Genomic DNA, 22,207 nt, shown 5'->3' with positions numbered 1-22,207 from the left:
CATAGAGATTTAGGATTAAGAATCATAGATGAATCCTTTGGTCCGGCCTATTTCTGCTCTATTTTAATGGCACCATACTGGTGAAAATTATTGAGAGCTCCTGTGTTCATTACATAGAAGCTGTACTGCTCTGGCCCAGTTTTAACAGTTGAAGAAATTCCCTCTGAGCGCTGGAGGTATCTAACTCAATCTACCACAAAGCGTCAAAACACATGAAAGGATCATTGGACAAAGGCATACTTATATGTTAGTTGGGCGCCCACTAAGCTATTTGCTTTGTTTTCCGCGTACGTATACTCGCCTCGCTACACTATATAACATCAGCTCGATGCCGACATGGATAGTGGGGGTATGAGTGTACGAACTATAGTGGGCGCCCAACTAACATATAAGTACCGACAAAGGAGTTGATTGAGTAACATAATAGGTTAAACAATGTCAGGATATAAAACTGGAAAATTGAATCTGAGAGTAGCATAATCTTAATCTGTAATTTTGGATTCCTATGTATTTGGGTAATATAAAAAGGTATAAATAAAAACTATTGTATTACATTGTTAAATTGGTGATAGATTTGTGAGAAATGATTGACATGTTAAGATGTGTTTGATATCGGCGGTACTTGTGTATTATCACGGCGCCACCGATATTAAGTTGCCCGATTTTTCATTGCATTGCATCGCATGCCATACACCCGATGCACAGCGATGCAATGCGATTTAAGCCCCCTAGACGATTTTAAATTGTATAAGCACCCTAATGGGTGCTTTTAAGCACCCTAATGGGTGGTTACAATGTTAAATGCACCCCCATGCCACCCCCACTATGAACGTGAACGGTGCGCGTCCGCCGACCTTTTCATACCCCCACTATCCACGTCGGCGTGGAGTTGATTTTATATAGCGTGGCGAGCCCCGCGAGGGGACGCATATTACTTTACATTTATTCCATGTGCGCTCACCACGCTGCGCTCGCCACACTATATAAAATCAACTCCACGCCGACGTGGATAGTGGGTTTATGAAAAGGTTGGAGGACGCGTACCGCCGCCCCTCGCAGGCTCGCTGCGCTCGCCACGCTTCGGGTTCACGTTCATAGTTGGGGTGGCGTGGGGGACCATTTAACATTGTAAGCCCCCATTAGGGTGCTTATACAATTTATAATCGCATCGCATTGCATTGTATGCCATATAATTTTAACATTGTATGACATCGGGGGACATCGCATCGCATGTCTTATGGTCTGCGATGCGATGGGCGCCGTGACAATACACAAGTACCATATTGGCTTATTTTAGGCCTAGTCAAAAAAAAAAGGGAAACCATGATATTAGTTATCACAGACTTCTCAATCGGAAGCAATATTATAATAGCACATACTTGCCTACTTTTGAATATTAGTTTCAGGGAGATAATAGTTGGTAATAGAATTTTGCACTGTGTTCCACTTAGCGGGTGTCATGCTCCACCCAAAGGGCATGTTCCATATATGGAGAGATGGTGAAAAGAGATTGAGAACGTGGCACCTAGAAGCATGGGTGTGCACTGCTACATCTTTGGACTTATATACAAATATAGATGAGCCCCAAAGCTACTATATATCTTATAGTTACTAAGAGCTACTATATTTGGTAAAGTGCTAGGCAATGACACTGATGATTCAATGTAAGCATCTATCTCTCATTCCTTTTTTCCCCTAAAATGTAACAGTGTAATGTGGGCTAGGTGAAATGAGGGAGATTGCTGTTATTTCAGGGAGTCTCCTGCAGAATTCCAGAGGGGAGGCAAATATGCAATAGCATGAAATCACTGTCAATGGCGGTTGTGGGAAAAGCTAAATATTCAAGGAGATTGCTTAGAAAAATTACACTTAAGCCCCGTACACATGGGGTGACATGGGAGCCGGTGATGTGGGAGACGTGCTTAAACATGGATCGCTCAGCACAGATCGCTGCACATCCACGGTGCACCCACAATGTGTGCTTTTGCCTATACTAATCTATAATAAATCGCCGGGTGCGCGCTCCCGTTTTAGCCCCCAATGGTCGCTGATCATAGGAGCAGCTATTTCCCCCTGCCGAGTCTCCTTTTCATCCGCGACCATCTCTGGTCGCTGATGAAAATGGGACACTAAGCAATATATTGCACCATGTGTACGAAGCTTTAATTCTACTGGAACAAACTATTTCAGCATTACCAGATAAATGTTAGACAATAATGTTCCAAAAGATTCTGCATCAAACATTAATCTAATCAGTTTCTAACAAGAAAATAGGTTGTTTTCAACCCAGGCTTATGCAGTAACAATACAGGAGCATTTTTGCAGAAATAAGTGACATTTGTTTTTTCGGAAATATCCCTTCCAACTGAACACAACCGCTGTCAAGAAGTTGGTATTATGCTATATATATTGCCTATTGTCTTCCCAAGAACAGACTCTCGCCACTGCAATCCATTCAAAATGCTGCTGCTAGGCTGATCTTCCTAGCAAGACGCTCATCATCTGCTGATCCGCTCTGCCAGTCCCTCCATTGGTTACCGTATTCAATATAAAACCCTTCTCCTAGCATAGAAAACTATTAACCATACTGCACCAGATTATGGGGGAGATTCTCTAAGTTAAAAATGCGGTAAAAACCCAGTTATCAGGGTTTTTACCGCATTTTGGGATGCTCTAAGAAAAATCTGGCGATGCCCCATAGAAGCCAATGGGCTTCTAACGCGAACCCACCGTCGCCCCGCATCGCCCCCTCCCCCCTCACCTGTGTCCGGGCAGCACAGAGCTGTGCTGCCCGGACCTGTGACCTCCTCCCTGCACTGATCCTCTTCCGGGTGCAGGGAGGACGAGAGCCCGGCGCAGCAGCAGCAGCGCTGGGTGTGGGAGGGAGGGGGGAGCCACCGGGACCTACTGGGACCCGGCGACTCTCACCGCAAAGGACAGCTCTTAACGCAAGAGCTGTCCTTTGCTATAATTATCACATGTTAGAACATATGCGATAATTATGTATGCAAAGAGAGGCGAAGGGCGAATATTAGAGAATCTCGCCCTATATCTCTTTACTTATCTCAAAATATCTCCCATCTCCACCACTTCGCTCTGCACAAGATCTGCGTCTCTCTTCTACATGGATCACCAGCTCCCATTCACTATTACAGGACTTTCATCGTGCTGCTCCCATTCTATGGAATGCCCTTCCACGCACAATAAGACTCTCCACTAGCCTCCAAACATTCCCAGAAAACTCACCTCTTCAGGCAAGCCTATCATATTTAAGTTCCATACGCATAACCCTCTGAGGCACTTATGTATTATATAGCTTCCCTTCTGGACCTACAAGCTATGCTATTACTGGTGCCTGTCCTTGTGTTTCCCTCCTATGTCCCTATAGATTGTAAGCTTGCAGCAGGGCCCTCTTACCTCCAAGTCTGTCTGTTGTTACCCAGTTTGTTTTATCTCTGTTTACAATTGTAAAGCGCAACTGAATCTGCTGCGCTATATAAGAAACGGTACTCTTTACCTAGAAGGGCGCCAGCGATTGGAATCGCGGGCGTCGGGGGTAAAAATCGCGGTCATCGCGGGCAAATCGCGGGTACATAAAAATCTGCTACCCGCGATGACCGCGATTTTCCCATAGGGAACAATGTTAAAAAGGCTGATTGAGCGCGATTTTCATGTAAAATGCCTCAATGCCCGCGATTTGGCCATAGGAATCAATGTTAAATGGGCTACAGAGCCCAAATAGGCACAATTAACCCTTAAATGTCCCCCCAAATTTTTAACGCCACCCCACGATCCACGCCAACCCGAAGCGTGGCGAGCGCAGCGAGCCCGCGAGGGGCGGCGGTACGCGTCCTCCGACCTTTTCATGCCCTACTATCCACTAGGGCGTGGAGTGAGAATAGAATAGTGTGGCGAGCGCAGTGAGCCACCGAGCCCGAAGCGTGGCGAGCGCAGCGAGCCCCGCGAGGGGACGCGGATACCTTCACAGGTAAACGCGTCCCCTCGCGGGCTTCACAGGTGTCCGCGTCGCCACGGACACCTGTGAAGCCCGCGAGGGGACGCGTATAACTGTGAAGGTATCGCTGCGTTCGCCACACTATTCTATTCTCACTCCACGCCCTAGTGGATAGTAGGGCATGAAAAGGTCGGAGGACGCGTACCGCCGCCCCTCGCGGGCTCGCTGCGCTCGCCACGCTTCGGGTTGGCGTGGATCGTGGGGTGGCGTTAAAAATTTGGGGGGACATTTAAGGGTTAATTGTGCCTATTTGGGCTCTGTAGCCCATTTAACATTGATTCCTATGGCCAAATCGGGTCCATTGAGGCATTTAACAGTAAAATCGCGCCGGTCGGGCCATTTAACATTGATTCCTATGGGAAATCGGGTGCATCGCGTCGCGGGCATCGCGGGTACATTTATGGACGGCCGCGACGCGACCGACGCGATTTCCATGTTTAACATGGGTTTCAATGGGAAATCGCGGGCATCGCGTCCAGACATAAATGTACCCGCGATCACCACGACGGGCGCCCTTCTAGGTAAAGAGTACCTAAGAAACGGAATCTGCTGCGCTTTATAAGAAACTGTAAATAAATAAAATAAATAAATATATATATAAAGGGTAGACTGGGAGTTAATAAAGACCATATCCCAGCAGACCTACAAGACATATTACAAAAATAGGGAGTTTGCGTCAGTATACAAAAACAGAGCAGTAAGATAAAACCCAAGTAGGTGTTTCACACAAACTTCAAATGGTAAGTGGCATCCTGCACAGCTTCATAAACAGGCATATCCTATGTTTAAGTGCCAGGAAAGTATCTTTACTCGCATGAGAATCCTTCCTGACTCCTGTGAACCCCAGGCACTAATGTAGCAAGAAATATTGTAATAAAACATGTCACACTTGCACAGATTCGAACAGTTACACAAAAGCTTAAAACAGGATCCATATGAAACTTTCATATTTAAAAAATTCAACACTTCTCATCTTACGCTGACAATTGTTTCTCCAGTCCTCAAGGACCTCTAGCAGTTACTGTTTTACAGATCTCCTAGATATTGCACAGGTGTATTCATTACTAGCTGACACATTTTGTAAGATCTGCAGGTGGTGTTAATTATCTCACATACATCTAATAGTGGTCCCTGAGTGCTGAAGTTAAGGCCCCCATACACTGGCCCTTATTAAGATCTGATCGCAGTACAAGTTTGTTCTCAAAATGGGCAAAACCATGTGCATTGCACGTGGGGCAGATGTAACATGTGCAGAGAGAGTTAAATTTGGGTGAGGAGTGTTGAAACTGAAATCTAAATTGCAGTGTAAAAAATAATGCAGCCAGTATTTACCCTGCACAGAAATGAAATAAACTATCAAAATCTAACTCTCTCTGCACATGTTACATCTGCCCAACCTGCAGTGCACATGGTTTTGCCCATGTTGAGAACAAATTTGGGTACTCTTTACTTAGAACGGCGCCCACGATTTTGATCGTGGGCATCGTTAGTAAAAAATCTCGGGCATCTCGGGCATTGAATGCACTAAAAAAAATCGGGTGCGATGCGACCGACGCGATGCCCGCGATTTCCCATAGGGAACAATGTTAAATGTCTCAATTGACCCGATTTTCCTGTTCAATGCCTCAATTGACCCGATTTTTCCATAGGAAACAATGGTAAATGGCCCACAGAGGCCAAATAGGCACCCTGAAGTGTGAAATGGCCCCCACAATTGTTAACGCCACCCCACGATCAACGTTAACCCGAAGCGTGGCGAGCGCAGCGAGCCCGCGAGGGGCGGCGGTACGCGTCCTACGACCTTTTCATACCCCCACTATCCACGTGGGCGTGGAGTTGAGAATAGAAAGTGTGGCGAGCGCAGTGAGCCACCGAGCCCGAAGCGTGGCGAGCGCAGCGAGCCCCGCGAGGGGACGCGGACAGCTGTGAAGCCCGCGAGGGGACGCGGATACCTGTGAAGGTATCCGCGTCCGCTCGCCACGCTTCGGGCTCGGTGGCTCGCTGTGCTCGCCACACTTTCTATTCTCAGCTCCACGCCGACGTGGATAGTGGGGGTATGAAAAGGTCGTAGGACGCGTACCGCCGCCCCTCGCGGGCTTGCTGCACTCGCCACGCTTCGGGTTGACGTTGATCGTGGGGTGCCGCTAACAATTCGGGTGGCCATTTCACACTTCAGGGTGCCTATTTGGCCTCTGTGGCCCATTTAACATTGTTTCCTATGGAAAAATCGGGTCAATTGAGGCATTGAACAGGAAAATCTGGTCAATTGAGACATTTAACATTGTTCCCTATGGGAAATCACGGGCATCTCGTCGGTCGCATCTCACCCGATTTTTTAGTGCATTCAATGCCCGAGATGGCCACGATGGGCGCCCTTCTAAGTAAAGAGTACCCAAATTTGTACTGCGATCAGATCTGAATAAGGGCCACTATGCGATTTGGGCACGATTTGGGCACGATTTCACCCGATTCGGATGAATCGGGCCATGAAATTGCACTTGTAGACATCCCGTCCGATCCGATGCGCGGTCCCGTGCGGGGGAGCCAGGCAGGAGGAAGCTGTGGCGTTGCCCGGAGCACGGCGCCGGGCAGGGAGAAGACGCTGGCTGCTGGACAGGGGCGGGAGCCGGGAGAAACTGAGAACTTGAAAATGCACATACAGATGACTAGGAAGCCATTGATTGGCTGAGACCTCTCTCAGCCAATCGCTGACTGTAAAGTCCAACCATTCTGATCTACTCAGATCAGCACTGGGGACTTGATGTAACGTCACAACAAATTTATCCATAACACATGGCACTGCGGATATGACTGTATTGGGTCAACTCAATTAGCCAAGAATGAGACGAGTTGCAGGTTTAACTTTGTGAAAATACGGTCACGGTCTCTGCAAGACCTAGGCCATATCCTCACAGACTTGTGGAGTTTTGAGGTAATGTCACTCACAGCTAATTGAATGTGGTACGGAACGCCACCACAATTTGGAACAAACATTTCCACGTTCTCACCGATAGAAAGGATCTCACTAAAGGAAAACTATTATACACAATATCTGACCAATACTATTCTCAAGCTCAGGGCATCAATGAAAAAGAAATCTGGTGTATGATTAAAAAAAAAAAAAAAGACATGTTTATTCTCTACCAGAAAAGTGAATACGTAAATGCTTCTAAACTGATATAGGATAGTCTGAGTACCTTTGTTCAGTAATGGCGACATGGTCATTACCATGCTGTATTCCGTTCTCTCAATGTCACCATCCCACATCCTGTGGCTCTATCTGAAAATGGGTACTGCCACATGGAGCAGGCATAGAAGACACAGCCGGAGCTCCCATAGTTAGCGACGCTGACTGTGTTGCTCTATGGAATTCTGTGACTATATCAGGAAGTACAATGGGCCTAATTCAGACTTGATCGCTGATTTGTAAATTTGTAGATGACTGCAAGTGGTTAGCCACCGCCCAGACAGAGCAAAAACCTACCCTAAGTAAATCTGCTAGAGAATTGTGATCCAGTATCCAGTTGCATCCATCCATAAGCAATTCACGTACCATCAAATTATTTTACTGTGCAAGTCTGTGCAAATGTAAGTCTGACACTTCCACAACTCTGTGACAGAGACAGGCTGATCGAGACCTGCGCTGATGACACTGGGCACGCCTACTTTTTTTTTTTTAATTGTTAACGCCACCCCACGATCAACGTGAACCCGAAGCGTGGCGAGCGCAGCGAGCCCGCGAGGGGCGGCGGTACGCGTCCTACGACCTTTTCATACCCCCACTATCCACGTGGGCGTGGAGTTGAGAATAGAAAGTGTGGCGAGCGCAGTGAGCCACCGAGCCCGAAGCGTGGCGAGCCCTGCGAGGGGACGCGGACAGCTGTGAAGCCCGCGAGGGGACGCGGATACCTGTGAAGGTATCCGCGTCCGCTCGCCACGCTTCGGGCTCGGTGGCTCGCTGCGCTCGCCACACTTTCTATTCTCAGCTCCACGCCGACGTGGATAGTGGGGGTATGAAAAGGTCGTAGGACGCGTACCGCCGCCCCTCGCGGGCTTGCTGCACTCGCCACGCTTCGGGTTGACGTTGATCGTGGAGTGCCGTTAACAATTCGGGTGGCCATTTCACACTTCAGGGTGCCTATTTGGCCTCTGTGGCCCATTTAACATTGTTTCCTATGGAAAAATCGGGTCAATTGAGGCATTGAACAGGAAAATCTGGTCAATTGAGACATTTAACATTGTTCCCTATGGGAAATCACGGGCATCTCGTCGGTCGCATCTCACCCGATTTTTTAGTGCATTCAATGCCCGAGATGGCCACGATGGGCGCCCTTCTAAGTAAAGAGTACCCAAATTTGTACTGCGATCAGATCTGAATAAGGGCCACTATGCGATTTGGGCACGATTTCACCCGATTCGGATGAATCGGGCCATGAAATTGCACTTGTAGACATCCCGTCCGATCCGATGCGCGGTCCCGTGCGGGGGAGCCAGGCAGGAGGAAACTGTGGCGTTGCCCGGAGCACGGCGCCGGGCAGGGAGAAGACGCTGGCTGCTGGACAGCGGCGGGAGCCGGGAGAAACTGAGAACTTGAAAATGCACATACAGATGACTAGGAAGCCATTGATTGGCTGAGACCTCTCTCAGCCAATCGATGACTGTAAAGTCCAACCATTCTGATCTACTCAGATCAGCACTGGGGACTTGATGTAACGTCACAACAAATTTATCCATAACACATGGCACTGCGGATATGACTGTATTGGGTCAACTCAATTAGCCAAGAATGAGACGAGTTGCAGGTTTAACTTTGTGAAAATACGGTCACGGTCTCTGCAAGACCTAGGCCATATCCTCACAGACTTGTGGAGTTTTGAGGTAATGTCACTCACAGCTAATTGAATGTGGTACGGAACGCCACCACAATTTGGAACAAACATTTCCACGTTCTCACCGATAGAAAGGATCTCACTAAAGGAAAACTATTATACACAATATCTGACCAATACTATTCTCAAGCTCAGGGCATCAATGAAAAAGAAATCTGGTGTATGATTAAAAAAAAAAAAAAGACATGTTTATTCTCTACCAGAAAAGTGAATACGTAAATGCTTCTAAACTGATATAGGATAGTCTGAGTACCTTTGTTCAGTAATGGCGACATGGTCATTACCATGCTGTATTCCGTTCTCTCAATGTCACCATCCCACATCCTGTGGCTCTATCTGAAAATGGGTACTGCCACATGGAGCAGGCATAGAAGACACAGCCGGAGCTCCCATAGTTAGCGACGCTGACTGTGTTGCTCTATGGAATTCTGTGACTATATCAGGAAGTACAATGGGCCTAATTCAGACTTGATCGCTGATTTGTAAATTTGTAGATGACTGCAAGTGGTTAGCCACCGCCCAGACAGAGCAAAAACCTACCCTAAGTAAATCTGCTAGAGAATTGTGATCCAGTATCCAGTTGCATCCATCCATAAGCAATTCACGTACCATCAAATTATTTTACTGTGCAAGTCTGTGCAAATGTAAGTCTGACACTTCCACAACTCTGCGACAGAGACAGGCTGATCGAGACCTGCGCTGATGACACTGGGCACGCCTACTTTTTTTTTTCCAGATACTCCCAGAAAACAGCCAGTGTCCACCCCCAAAAGCCAACTTCCTGTCCATCAAATTGCCATTAGAAATGTTAGCTTTTTCTGTCATTATTTTGGTCCATGCGTGCTACGGTCCGTATGCATTTACAATCATTCAATACTCAAACGGATTCCGAATTTGCACAACAGCGGTCAACTGATTTACTGTAAGTCCAATATTACTAGTTGCAACTGAAATTTGTACTCAAGGGTAGGTTATAATGGTCTGCACTGTTATTGGTGTTCACACTATTACTGAAGTCAACACTGTTAATAAACTAACTGGGTTTTCAGGTTATGGAATTTATACAGCTACGAACAATTAAAGAAATCTACATTTTTTTCAAATGCTGGAGTGGGATCATCTGCAAATCGCAACATGTTGGAAAACCTTGATTCGGCAATTCGACAAACAAATGATTGGCAAATTAGGGATTTTTAACACAGGATTTAGCCAATCCCCAACAAATCGTCAATTATGGCAGCCCTATAGAAGCATGGGCCGTATTACATTGGTCAAAAAGTGTTGTAGGGCTGCTTACTAGCGAAGGAGACAGGATGAAGAAGTATCTAGCAAATCAATAAAAACTAATGCAAGCCAATGCAGTTCTGTCAATCTGGGTCCAGTGAACTCCAATAATAGATGATTTGTTAGGATTTTACTCTAGAGTCGGAGTTGGCAAATAGAGAGTTTCCAACAGGCTGGATTTAGCTTATGGCCCAACTCAGGCAGTGTCAAAAATAGGGGATTTGACACAATTAATTGTAGACGTACGGGACCCATAAAACTGTCTGGGACAGCTCTCATCAGAAAGCAAGATACTTTGCCAAAGTTTTTGGAAACCATGTGTACCAATGGATGATTGCGTAACAAAGCTTGGGAATCTACACTAGCACAGAATAGAATAAGGCCCTATGTTTGGGTGCAATTTGCAATATACTAATAAAAAAAATGAACTAAGCAGGCAAAAGACAAAAATACCATCCAGACAGATGTACAAAATTAGAAACAACTACATGTATTTTTTTTTAGCAACCCAATACAGTGTTTCTGTTCTATTACAGACATTTTATACAAATATCTGTTTTTGAGACACAATATTACATTTGTTCTTTTTTTATAATTATGCATTGAACAAAAAGGTGTAAAACAGACTTTGAGTAGGTGAATATACATATATGCAAAAATATGTAAAAGAGTGTTTGTTTAAAGGGAGACAAGTGTTCTGGGAGCATTTTAACCTTCTTCAGGATCAAGGACACGACTTACGAGAAGGCTAAAAGGCTCTCAGAAATGTCTCTTTCATTTTCTCTAGAGTACTCTGGGGATTATCTCTTCCGTTACAGACACAGACTTTGGCTTCTGTTGTACAATGTCTGGTTACGTGAAAGCACGCCATTTGATGTATCTGAAACGTGTCAAAAATACTAGTGTCTGGTCTTTAATATGCCTACAAAAGGAAGGTTTTACTTTTTATGTCAAATCTCTCTGCATTTTTTTTTTCTTCAATTCAAACGCAGATCTCAATCCAATGATATAAGTACCAAACTAAGAGCCTGATAAAGCTTCAGATGCATATTTTCTAAAATTGCAAAACTGTAACCGTTTTCTCTTGCATGCTGGGGGCCGCCAGCACACGGCAAGGCTGCCTAGCATATAAAAATGATTATGATCGCAACGAGAAGGGTAGCCTAACTATTTTTGGCATCCCAGTAGCTTATGCCCCAAAAACAGTCTGTCTGGACACGAATGCATTGTCTGGACCTTGCCAACCAAACACTGAATCGCCGTTAAATGGAAGAAGTCTTAAAGCATGATCTCCTCCACTGTCTCTTAGCAGAACGTGAACAGTTTTGCAGATATCTGGTGAAATTGGAATGCCAGAGTGAAGGTATTGATCTGCAAGGGTGAACAGTTATCGCTGGAGCAATAGAGAAGTTAGTCGAGAATAAGAAAATGGTGTTGATGGCCTCAGTGTTACGCTTATACCACTTTTACACCAGAACTGACGGTTCGCAGCCGGATCTTTGGACTTGGATCCAACTCGGATGCGACTCGTCAGTTGTTCCCTTTTACACCAGCGCCCCCCCCCCCCCCTGACATTATGCTGGGCGGGCGACACCAGTGAAGATGGGCAGTCAGATGACATCACCTCCAAGTGCAGGGAAACCCACCAGCCAGGACCCATGCGACGCCGACCAACACACTGGGGGCACCTGGTAAAGCTGCTGGGAGTATGAATTGGAATAATACCCCTTTTCCACTAGAAGAAATAACACGGTAATCTCCGCGGGGACGCGCTTCTACCCGGGTTTTTCTGCTAGTGGAAATGCTCCCTTTCAAATAACCCGGTTTGGATTCCCCGGCAATCCTACCCAGGTCATGATCAGGGTAGCACCCGGATTCAAGGGTAGTGGAAACGCTCCCTAACCGGGTTATTTGACTGAGCATGTAAAAATCTTCACTGATTGGTGCTGCTGGGGCGCTGGTGAGTGATGTCATCACTCAGAGCCCCGCAGACTGCGCACATAGCACGGAGGACAGCGTTGTGTGCACATGTGCTGCATGTCTGTCCTGACTTTCCCCTGCTGTATCAGAGGCTGCTCCAGCAGCCACCTTCCTCTCTGCCGCCAGCACCACAGGCTGCCCCAGCGGACACTGCTAATCATCCCGCAGCACAACATCATTATGGCTGTCAGCAATTGGTCTGATGCTGAAGTGAAGGAGCTGCTGCTCATAAGGGCAGAGGAGGAAATCAAGCGCCAGGTGACTGGTACCGTAAAATACGAAATCTTGAACAGAAATATTGCCCAGATGCTGGAGTCTAGGGGGATACACCGCTCTCACCAGCAAGTGCTTAACAAATTGAAAGCACTAAAGAGGCAGTTCACCAAGGTCTCTGACCAGAACAGGAAAAAAAGCGGTGCCGCACGTGTCGAGTGGGTCCATTACGATCTATGCTGCAGGGCATTTGGCAACACAGCTCTGATTAATCCTGTGGCACTGTCATCCTCGTTGGCCAGCCAGATGGAGAGTAGCCAGGAGCCACCAATGGAGAGTAGCCAGGAGCCACCTGACACACAGTCCACCATGGCAATGTCACCGTGCTGCCCAACTTCTCCGCTCCTGATTTCGGAAGATGGCGATGAAGAGTACAGTCTACTTGATAGGTCTGCTTTGTCTGACACCGCACAGTCCATGGTGGAGGAGGGGTCCGAAACAGCAACGGAGCAACCGACTCAACAACAAACACCAAAACTGCGTTCAAATAGTAAGTAAAAAAACAAAAAAAAAATTCCCACTAATCAACGGTATATGTTGCAGAGTGCCGCAAGTGTGCAGGTGGGATAGGGCCGCAAGCACAGGGCTGCAAACACCTCTGCTATTTTATGTTTATAGTGTATTTTTGTTTGTCCCACTTGCAGTTTACAAGGTGCCGCCAAAGAAGAAAAAAACAAACCGTTCCGATCAAGCAGCGAGAGCTTTCTCTTCAATAGTAATAGATCAACTGCGTGAAATGGACTCCGACATGCAGGCCAATGAGGATGCTCGTATGGAGAAGTTTTTAGAAAATGAAAGACAGATGCAGCACTCTTTCTTGGATCAATTAAAAGACATGCAGGACAGACAATTGTCCTTCTTGGAACGGATACTTAATCGTGGGTATATGCCACCTCCTCATTATCCAACGTGTCCGCCACATGCTTCACAGGCCCCAGCATACCCAGTACACCATGAGTATGCATATGGCCAATACAGTAGAGGGCCAACTCCCTCCGCCCCTAGCACTTCGTGTGAGCAACAGCCACACCGAGAGCCTCTACCATATAGAGGCCCCAGTAGCCACGCCCCCAGCACAGCAACTAGCTACCACCCCACCACTGGTGCTAGCCACGCCCCCAACACTTCCATTAGCTATGCCTCCAGCACTGCTACCAGTGCCCCACTAAACCCAGAGTATAGTGAGGCAAACACCACTAGCCGTGACAACACGCTGCTGCCAAACCTAGACTCCCCTTAATTTACGGTATATCGTAATTTGTCATAAGAAATACTTGTTTTTTTCTTCGAAATTCTTTATTGCATTATTGCAATAAGAATGTTGAATACATTTATTGCATTCAGTCGCCTTATGGGCACAGTTTGGTTAAAGCCTACATCTTGCACTTTTAAAATTTTTTATGGGCACTTGTTTTTTTAACATGTTTACGTGCACTTTTTTCATTGTTATGTATGCCAAAGGCTCAGTGTACGGCAAACATTTTACCTGAACATGTCTTTTCTTGTCAATAGTTTTTTTGGTAAGGAATAAGGCGCTACATCAGATTCCTTACCAAAATACCTATTTGTATTGCTTCTATTGGGGCGAAGAAGGAATAGCCCTCTCAGGTTAAGGCAAGGCAGCATAACACCAGAAAGAAGCAGCCAGGACTCTGTTTGTTACCCTTTTTTGGCATGTCTTTTCTTGTGTTGTGTGAAGAAACTTTTAAAAGTTCCAAATATTTAATATTTTACAGTAAAATATTAAAAAAGTTATTTTAAAAGAAATGAGTGTGGTAATATTTGCCAGTAAAAAAAAAAGTTATTTTAAAATAAATGAGTGTGGTCTCTTCTTCTAATATGGTAATATTTTTAATGGTGGCCCTATTTTGTGACCTCCCATGGTAAAGCCCTTTAAAAAGGCTTTTTCTTATGTTTGTCTATAGGGAAAAAAAGGCCTTACCCGGGTTAAGTGTAAAAGGGGATGATCAGGCAATATACCGGGTAGCACTGTAGTGGAAATGTGTCTCCTACCCATGTCCCTCCCGGGTTCGAACCGGGTACAAATTACCGGGTCCGACCCAGGTTGCTAGTGGAAAAGGGGTATAAGTAATATGAGCATAGAAGGACAAAAATGTATGGGTGTAGATTGCGCTGAATTGATGGCAGAACAAGGTTTATGTTTAAAAATAATAATAACAATTTATTAAATACATATAACAGGCTAAAATAGGTGCAATTGCAATAGGGGATTCAGTATTGAATCCCGGCGGTCGGGATCCCGGCGTTCAGAATCCCGACGCCGGAATCCCGACAGCCGAAATGCCGACAAGGGGGGGACGTGGATCGCCCCCCCTTGCGGGCTCGCCACGCACCGGGCCCGGTGCCTCGCTACGCTCGGCACACTAATTTATTCTCCCTCCAGGGGTGTCGTGGACACCCCAGGAGGGAGAATGTGTCGGCATTTCGGCGGTCGGGATTCCGGCGTTGGGATTCTGAACGCCGGGATTTTAACTGCATCCCCCAATAGGATAAGTAAAAATAGAAATAAGGATTTGGAAAGGCTGCGTCCAGTTTTTAGCGATATCACCTTAGTCCACAAGTGGATGGAAGAGAGGGAGATTTGGACGATGGAATTGTCCTCCAGACAATAGGACGTGGTTGCCCTTATGTTGCTTCCTCCAATCGAGATTGAGGGGGTGACATTCCTCTCAGTTGGAATATCTGAAGCCGTGAGGGATCCACTGAATGACCATGGATGGGTACCTTAGATAGGTGGCTTTCCTTCAGATAGTTGGTACCATATTAGATTTCGGTCTGGAACAGCAGCAAATAGTGTGGGGGGGGGGGGGGCTGGTTGCCTGTGCCAACGCATTTCGCTGCAAGGCGCAGCTTTTTCACCTTGAAAAAGCTGCACCTAGCAGCAAAATGCGTTGGATCATGGCTCAGTGTGTACCCTTATATGCCCGCTCTCTTGCAAACGTCCCTCATTAATATTGCTTCCGTGTGTACATGCAATCCGAGCTGATAGGGATTTGATACAAAGTCAGAACAAATTTCCATTGCTCCAGTGTGTACCCAGCTTAAGGCAGATGTACTCAAGCTGGGTACATACGATGCGATTTTCATTTACGATATGCATGATAAGATTATCGTTGATGATGTTATTGTGTGTATCGTTCAGTGTGTATCCACTATATCATTATCAATGCGCTCTCCCAGGAGTCATTAATGGATTTCCCCTGTTGTCTTAACATGAAGTCAAATCTGACAATATCGACATCGACTGCATGTTCAGTGGGGTTCCCAGTGACATCACTCAACAATATCCTTGTTCCGTAACAATCGAATTGTTCCGTAAGCCTTGAGAAAGATAAAGTATCATCCAATCAGCTCCTAACTGCCATGTCACAGGTTGTATTTGAAAAATGACAGGAGCTCTATACTCCTATACTTTATCTCTCTCCAAGGCTTAGTATATCTGGCCCCTAGCTAGTAATGCAGCTAGTGTGTGTGTCTAGTGTCCATGAGTCTCTGCTGGCAGAGAGTGAAACTACATCTCTTTCTCACACATGCACAAACACAGGATGTAGCAGACTAGCTTTCAAAGCTTTTGCTTAACTATAACCCCAATTGCTCTTGCATTATGGTTTAGCAATGTTGGTACTTCCTCATCTTTGTGGCACAGCTTATGCCAGTTACGTTACCCGCTTTCAGAATAACACCATTGTCCCCTTGAGGGCTCACTTTGCTCACCACGGTTTGGGCTCAGTGTCTCACGTCGCTCCCCACAACTTTACTAAAGTAAGAGATGGTGGCGTGGACACAGGAGGGTGGCATGGACCCCGGGTGGGTGTGGGTTACACTACGTAAATTCCGTAGCATAAGCTGTGGCCGCAAAGATGAGGAAGTACCTACAGAAGGTAATTCTCATACTTAATTTATGGTCAAGACCCAGAATATAATATTATATATAATTACAAGAGGTTTTCCTCTGTTGTTGTATTTTCTGTAAATTCTAAGGATGCTTATTGTATGCAAAACACATCTTCCATCTAAACGAAATAATGTATAATCTAATAATATATACATAAGGTATGACTAAGGAGTACAAACATTAAGATGATGAGACACAGACATGTAGGGACATACCCCTACAGCTGAGCCAGGGACAGGCAGTTCCAGACCCAGACCAGCTATATACACTAATGCATAGAATGTATCCTCCATTTTCACAGTGTAACACACCTGCAGAAAGAAGCTTCTTGTTTTCAAGCAATACACAAAATGAAAACAACACAGCAAACATAAGTAGTAATTGTGACCTCCCCCTCTGTCAGCCCCATTGCATACACAAGCTGCCAGGCAGAGTCAGTCTATCAGGTCACTGTGTCCCAATTACATTCAGTTATACACATTTACCAGGCTCTGCTGTCATGTAACTGCCGGTTCCAGAATGCTCTCACTTTCTTTTTCCCTCCATTCACACAAAGTTCTTGCTTCCTTTCTGCAGCCTACACTACACTACAGTCGGCTTCTTCTGTTTCCTGAATGAAGTTTGATCCGCCTCCCTAGGAAGCCCTGTCGGCCATATTTAATAAGGGAATCTGATGTACAACAGGATATGTTCACTTTCCAGGGTTTGTTTTCTTTCTTAACGACAAGAGTAGTCACAGGTGATTATATGCTATGCTAGCATTGTCAGGAGTAACTACTGTACCTTCATTAACAATATAAAAAAAATATACATTTTCCATTATATGTGTATTATGTGTTTATGCACAAGAGGGACAGTAAACTAATTGGTGATATGTTATCAGGAGTGGCGCCAGGGGGTCTATTAGTTGTCCAGGTCAGATGGAGGGGCCCAATGGGGTCCCTGGACCTCCTCCCATCATTGACTCATAACCATCGATAGTTTATAGTTGATGTAGAATATGGTGTCCCTACATTGATGGCACAGCAAACATTTTTTAATTTTCACCAAGGTACTAGGACATGGAATATAGCCCTGCCCCTAACACCCAGGAAGCCCCGCACCCAGTTCTGATTTACCCACAGTCCAGTTCCTCAGAGGTAAGTGATGACTATCGATGTGTAAAACCATTGATGGTCTTCCATTGCATAATTTGATGCCATCGATGGCCATTTGCAATATCACCATCAATGTCAACCACCTATGACGAGACCCACCTACATCGACGAGCACAATGGCAGAGTTTGCTGCAGGCAGCTGATCCAGCCAAGTATTCTGGGGTGATCATATGGGTGTGTGTGCACGAGTGTTTGTGTGTGTTAGATAATACTGGAAACACAATTTTTTGGGGAATAACCAAAGCAGATATGAAACTTGCTTGTGGTTCTGGAGAGTAGATGATATGGTGGTGAACAATTGGAACCACACTTACTTTATAGTTCACTCTCGAATACACATAGCAGTTTCTTTAAATCCTTAGTGGAATCGGTCAGGTCAATTAGCCATTAAAGACCCACACTTACTTCATCTTTCCTACTCGAGTGCAGGGCCGCCGAGAGGTATGCTGGGCCCGGTAAAATGTTGGGGGTGTGACCTAATTGAGAGAGGCGTGGCCACCTCCCACAATTAGGCATGCCCCCAAAATGTTTAGAGGGGGTGAAAAAACACTCTAAAGTTGAGCTTTCATGGTGTCAGTGAGATGTTCATGCTGAGCTTGCTGTCAGCACAGCACATGCTGAAGAGGTGTGTGCTGCTGTCCGGGAGGCACGAAGTTGGGGGGGGTGAGACAACCAGGGCCCCGAAGGGCCCCTCCAGCAAGCCCGGGTAATTAGTACCCGCCCCCCCTCTCGGCTTCCCTACTCGAGTGTATCAAAAGGTATCTTTAAAACGTCTCAACTGAGGTAATAATCAGCAAAGAGAATCAAGGCAAAATAACTTACGGTACTCTTTACCTAGAACGGCGCCAGCGATTGAAATCGCGGTCGTCGGGGGTAAAAATCGCGGTGATCGCGGGCATCGCGGGTAAATCGGGATGGCCGCGATGCCCGCGATGACCGCGATGACCGCGATCACCGCGATTTTCCCATAGGGAACAATGTTAAAACGGCAGATTGACCGCGATTTTACTGTTAAATGCCTCAATGGACCGGATTTGGGGCCAAATAGGCCAAATTAACCCTTAAATGTCCCCCCAAATTTTTAACGCCACCCCACGATCCACACCAACCCGAAGCGTGGCGAGCGCAGCTAGCCCGCGAGGGGCGGCGGTACGCGTCCTCCGACCTTTTCATGCCCTACTATCCACTAGGGCGTGGTGTGAGAATATAATAGTGTGGCGAGCGCAGCGAGCCACCGAGCCCGAAGCGTGGCGAGCGCAGCGAGCCCCGCGAGGGGCCGCGGATACCTTCACAGGTAGACGCGTCCCCTCGCGGGCTTCACAGGTGTCCGCCTCGCCACGGACACCTGTGAAGCCTGCGAGGGGACGCGCATAACTGTGAAGGTATCCGCGTCCCCTCGCGGGGCTCGCTGCGCTCGCCACGCTTCGGGCTCGGTGGCTCGCTGCGCTCGCCACACTATTATATTCTCACACCACGCCCTAGTGGATAGTAGGGCATGAAAAGGTCGGAGGACGCGTACCGCCGCCCCTCGCGGGCTCGCTGCGCTCGCCACGCTTCGGGTTGCCGTGGATCGTGGGGTGGCGTTAAAAATTTGGGGGGACATTTAAGGGTTAATGGGCTCTGTGGCCCATTTAACATTGATTCCTATGGCCAAATCGGGTGGATTGAGCCATTTAACAGTAAAATCGGGTCCATCGCGCCTTTTAACATTGATTCCTATGGGAAATCGGGAGCATCGCGTCGCGGGCATCGCGGGTACATTTATGGCCGGCCGCGACGCGACCGACACGATTTCCATGTTTAACATTGGTTTCAATGGGAAATCGCGGGCATCGCGTCGGTCGCGTCGCGGCCATACATAAATGTACCCGCGATGCCCGCGACGGGCGCCGTTCTAGGTAAAGAGTACCTAACTTACTTTATTGTTCAGTCATGAGTACCCGTAGCAGTTTCTTTAATCATGCGGCCGCAATGAAGTCAAGGTTTTATTAAAATCCACAAACGTACATAAAACAAAAAAAGCAAGTCCTCTGGAAAAAAGGAAAACAAGTCCTCTGGAAAGTCCAGCCTGATGGAACAACCTGTCCTCAACATCCCACATGCTGCAGACACACGGAAGGTAAGTAAAACGGCTTAGGGCTTACGGCTTCCAACAGAAGGACACAGATGAATGGCGCTGACCGGTCTGTCAGCGCCAGCAGCAGTGACGTCAAGGCGTTTCGGATTCAATTCTTTCTCAAGACGTGCTGCTCAAATTGCCGGACTCTATTTTATAGCCCAGGCGTTCCAATCACATGGTAGGATTCCACCAATCTCCACTTGATACCTATACCCTCTTTAATTGTACATGCGGTTGCCTCAATTAACTCATACATACTCTCACACTCAGTATCTACATTAAGCAAGCCTTTGTAAAGCAATCTATATATGAATCAAAATAAAATCACACATAAAAGACTTATTAGAAAAATGCAGAGTCAGAGACAAAAATGCCTCTGACTAAAGAGCGCTTTAATCTGTGTTGTTTCCTTATAGCAGCTGCTCGGGTGGGGTGGGTCGGTCCCCAAAGAAATCGGAAAAAAAGAGGAGGGTGATAAGCAGCGCTAAATTAATGATGGTGAATCAATTCTGTTAAAAAAGAATACAATTTATCACAATACAAATGAATAAAATAATGATAAAGGATGTACATTAAAAACAGTAAAAAAAGGGGTTTGATCCAGATCTCACGTGGTAGGGAATGTCCACCCTCAAAGTGTGTACGGCCGCTACTGTCCTCACTGTCAATGGTCCCTGTGAAGGGCAAGGTCCAGAAAGGCCTTGATAAAGCTGGCGGCAGCCCAGTGAAACGCGTCGGTGGTGCTACTCCTGTCCCAGATCCGTGTTGTTTCAGTGGACCTCATCGGTGTACCTGGCCACACAATTGACCCTCCTGTCCTGGACCTCCATAACCTGGATCATTTTCCTCCAATTGGATACAAATGATGGTGAGGTAGCAGTTGGGCTCTATACATCAGCCACTCCCTCAACCACCCCACTCACCCCACAAGGGTCTTCATCCCCTTTCTGGACCTTGCCCTTCACAGGGACCATTGACAGTGAGGACAGTACAGGCCGTACACACTTTGAGGGTGGACATTCCCTTCCACGTGAGATCTGGATCAAACCCCTTTTTTTACTGTTTTTAATGTACATCCTTTATCATTATTTTATTCATTTGTATTGTAATAAATTGTATTCTTTTTTAACAGAATTGATTCACCATCATTAATTTAGCGCTGCTTATCACCCTCCTCTTTTTTTTTCAGATAAAAGACTTATTAACATATATTCTAAGTCGATATACATTTTGGGTAATATCATGTGCTAATATACATATTTAATAAAATAAAAATATATATTAGCGCAAGATATTGGGTGGAGATTGGTGGAATCCTACCATGTGATTGGAGGAAGAGTTGTACTGCTGTGAACAAATTGTATGCTGTACCCACAAGCAAAACTTGCAAAGGGGTAGAGACTTTTTAAGACTCTTTGGGAAACAAACATCTCACCTTTAAGATGACTACCTGTATCCTGCAGCCAACAGCAGTTTGACAAATGCAATCCTGTTCTACGGCTGTTGAGCCAGCGCCTCCAATCTCTGCCCTCGGCCAGATACTATGTAAACTTGGTACATGGTAAGTGACCAGTGGAAACTGTGCTGCAGTCGAGTGAGGAGGGGGATGCTGTTGATTGTCCGATCTCTGCTGCCCACAGTGATTATTTGCTTGCTGACTTTTTAATGTCCCTCTCTGGGAGAAGCCCAGAGAGGACAACCAAATGTACAGGTCGGGGGGGGGGGCTGTTACAAGGCTGATGTATCAAAGCCCCGCCCCCAATCCACGCAACCGCTGCGATTCGGGGGTCCGTGAGTAGGGGGCGGGGCTAAAATGTTGTAAAATGACACGAATCGCATCATTTCAGTCCCGCCCCTCCCCCAGACCCGCGATTTACGGCACTTCTTTGCCCAGCTCCAGGGGGAATCGGGGACTCTGGGGGGGAATGCGGGAGACTTGCCCACCTTCCTGGGGGGCCGGGAGGGGGACCAGATTTTTGGGAGACTCCAGGCCATTCCAGGAGGGTAGACAAGTATGTGTTACAGGCTGGGTTTGAAAAATAACAGGTAGGAGCTGATTGGCTGGTTGCTTATCAGTTTGTGAGGATTGATACATCTGGCCCTATGTCTAATCTGCAGTGTATCTGACCTGCCCTATATCCCACACTGTATCCAACCCACATTGTATACCGTTCTATGGGCCTGATTCAGACCTTATTGCTGCTGTGCGAATTCACAGGCGACCAATTATCGCCAGACTGTGCATGCATACAGGTCTCAGTATGCAAGTGAAAGGACATCCTGCGATGAAAGCCTGCTACTTTTTTTAATTGCTGGCCACTCACTAGGTGACTGACAGAAAGCTGTCATAAGTATTAAAATTGTATTTCTCTTTTCGACACATTTATGCAAGTTTCATACTTTTATATATTTAGGGAAACATTTGGGGCCAAATGTAATAGGGTGCGAGAATCAGAGTGGGAGATTTTGGGAGAGTTTTTGGTACTCTTTACCTAGAACGGCGCCCATCGCGGGCAACGCATGTACATCGCATGCCATTATAATGGCATGCGATGCGACCGATGAGATGCCCGT

At 46.5% G+C, this 22,207-nt stretch overlaps 1 protein-coding gene across 2 annotated transcripts in view; it reads right to left on the bottom strand.

Annotated features, from left to right (window-relative positions):
* Nucleotides 1–19,716, bottom strand: part of POLK (DNA polymerase kappa) — a 79,474-nt gene extending 59,758 nt beyond the window's left edge. The window contains exons 1-2 of one of the 2 annotated variants that reach the window (XM_083151934.1): nucleotides 19,433–19,716; nucleotides 16,843–17,073 (exon numbers count right to left, since the gene is read on the bottom strand). The gene's annotated coding sequence lies outside the window, so the exon portion shown is untranslated. The remainder of the gene's footprint in view (nucleotides 1–16,842; nucleotides 17,074–19,432) is intronic. The other variant, XM_083151935.1, reaches the window with a different exon arrangement.
* Nucleotides 19,717–22,207: the final 2,491 nt, after the last annotated feature.

This window comes from Crinia signifera, chromosome 1, assembly GCF_055691185.1.
Source record: "Crinia signifera chromosome 1, ASM5569118v1, whole genome shotgun sequence".
Classification (NCBI taxonomy): domain Eukaryota; kingdom Metazoa; phylum Chordata; class Amphibia; order Anura; family Myobatrachidae; genus Crinia; species Crinia signifera.
The sequence above is the reverse complement of the archived record's forward strand: the minus strand, read 5'-3'. Positions and strand labels throughout refer to the sequence as shown.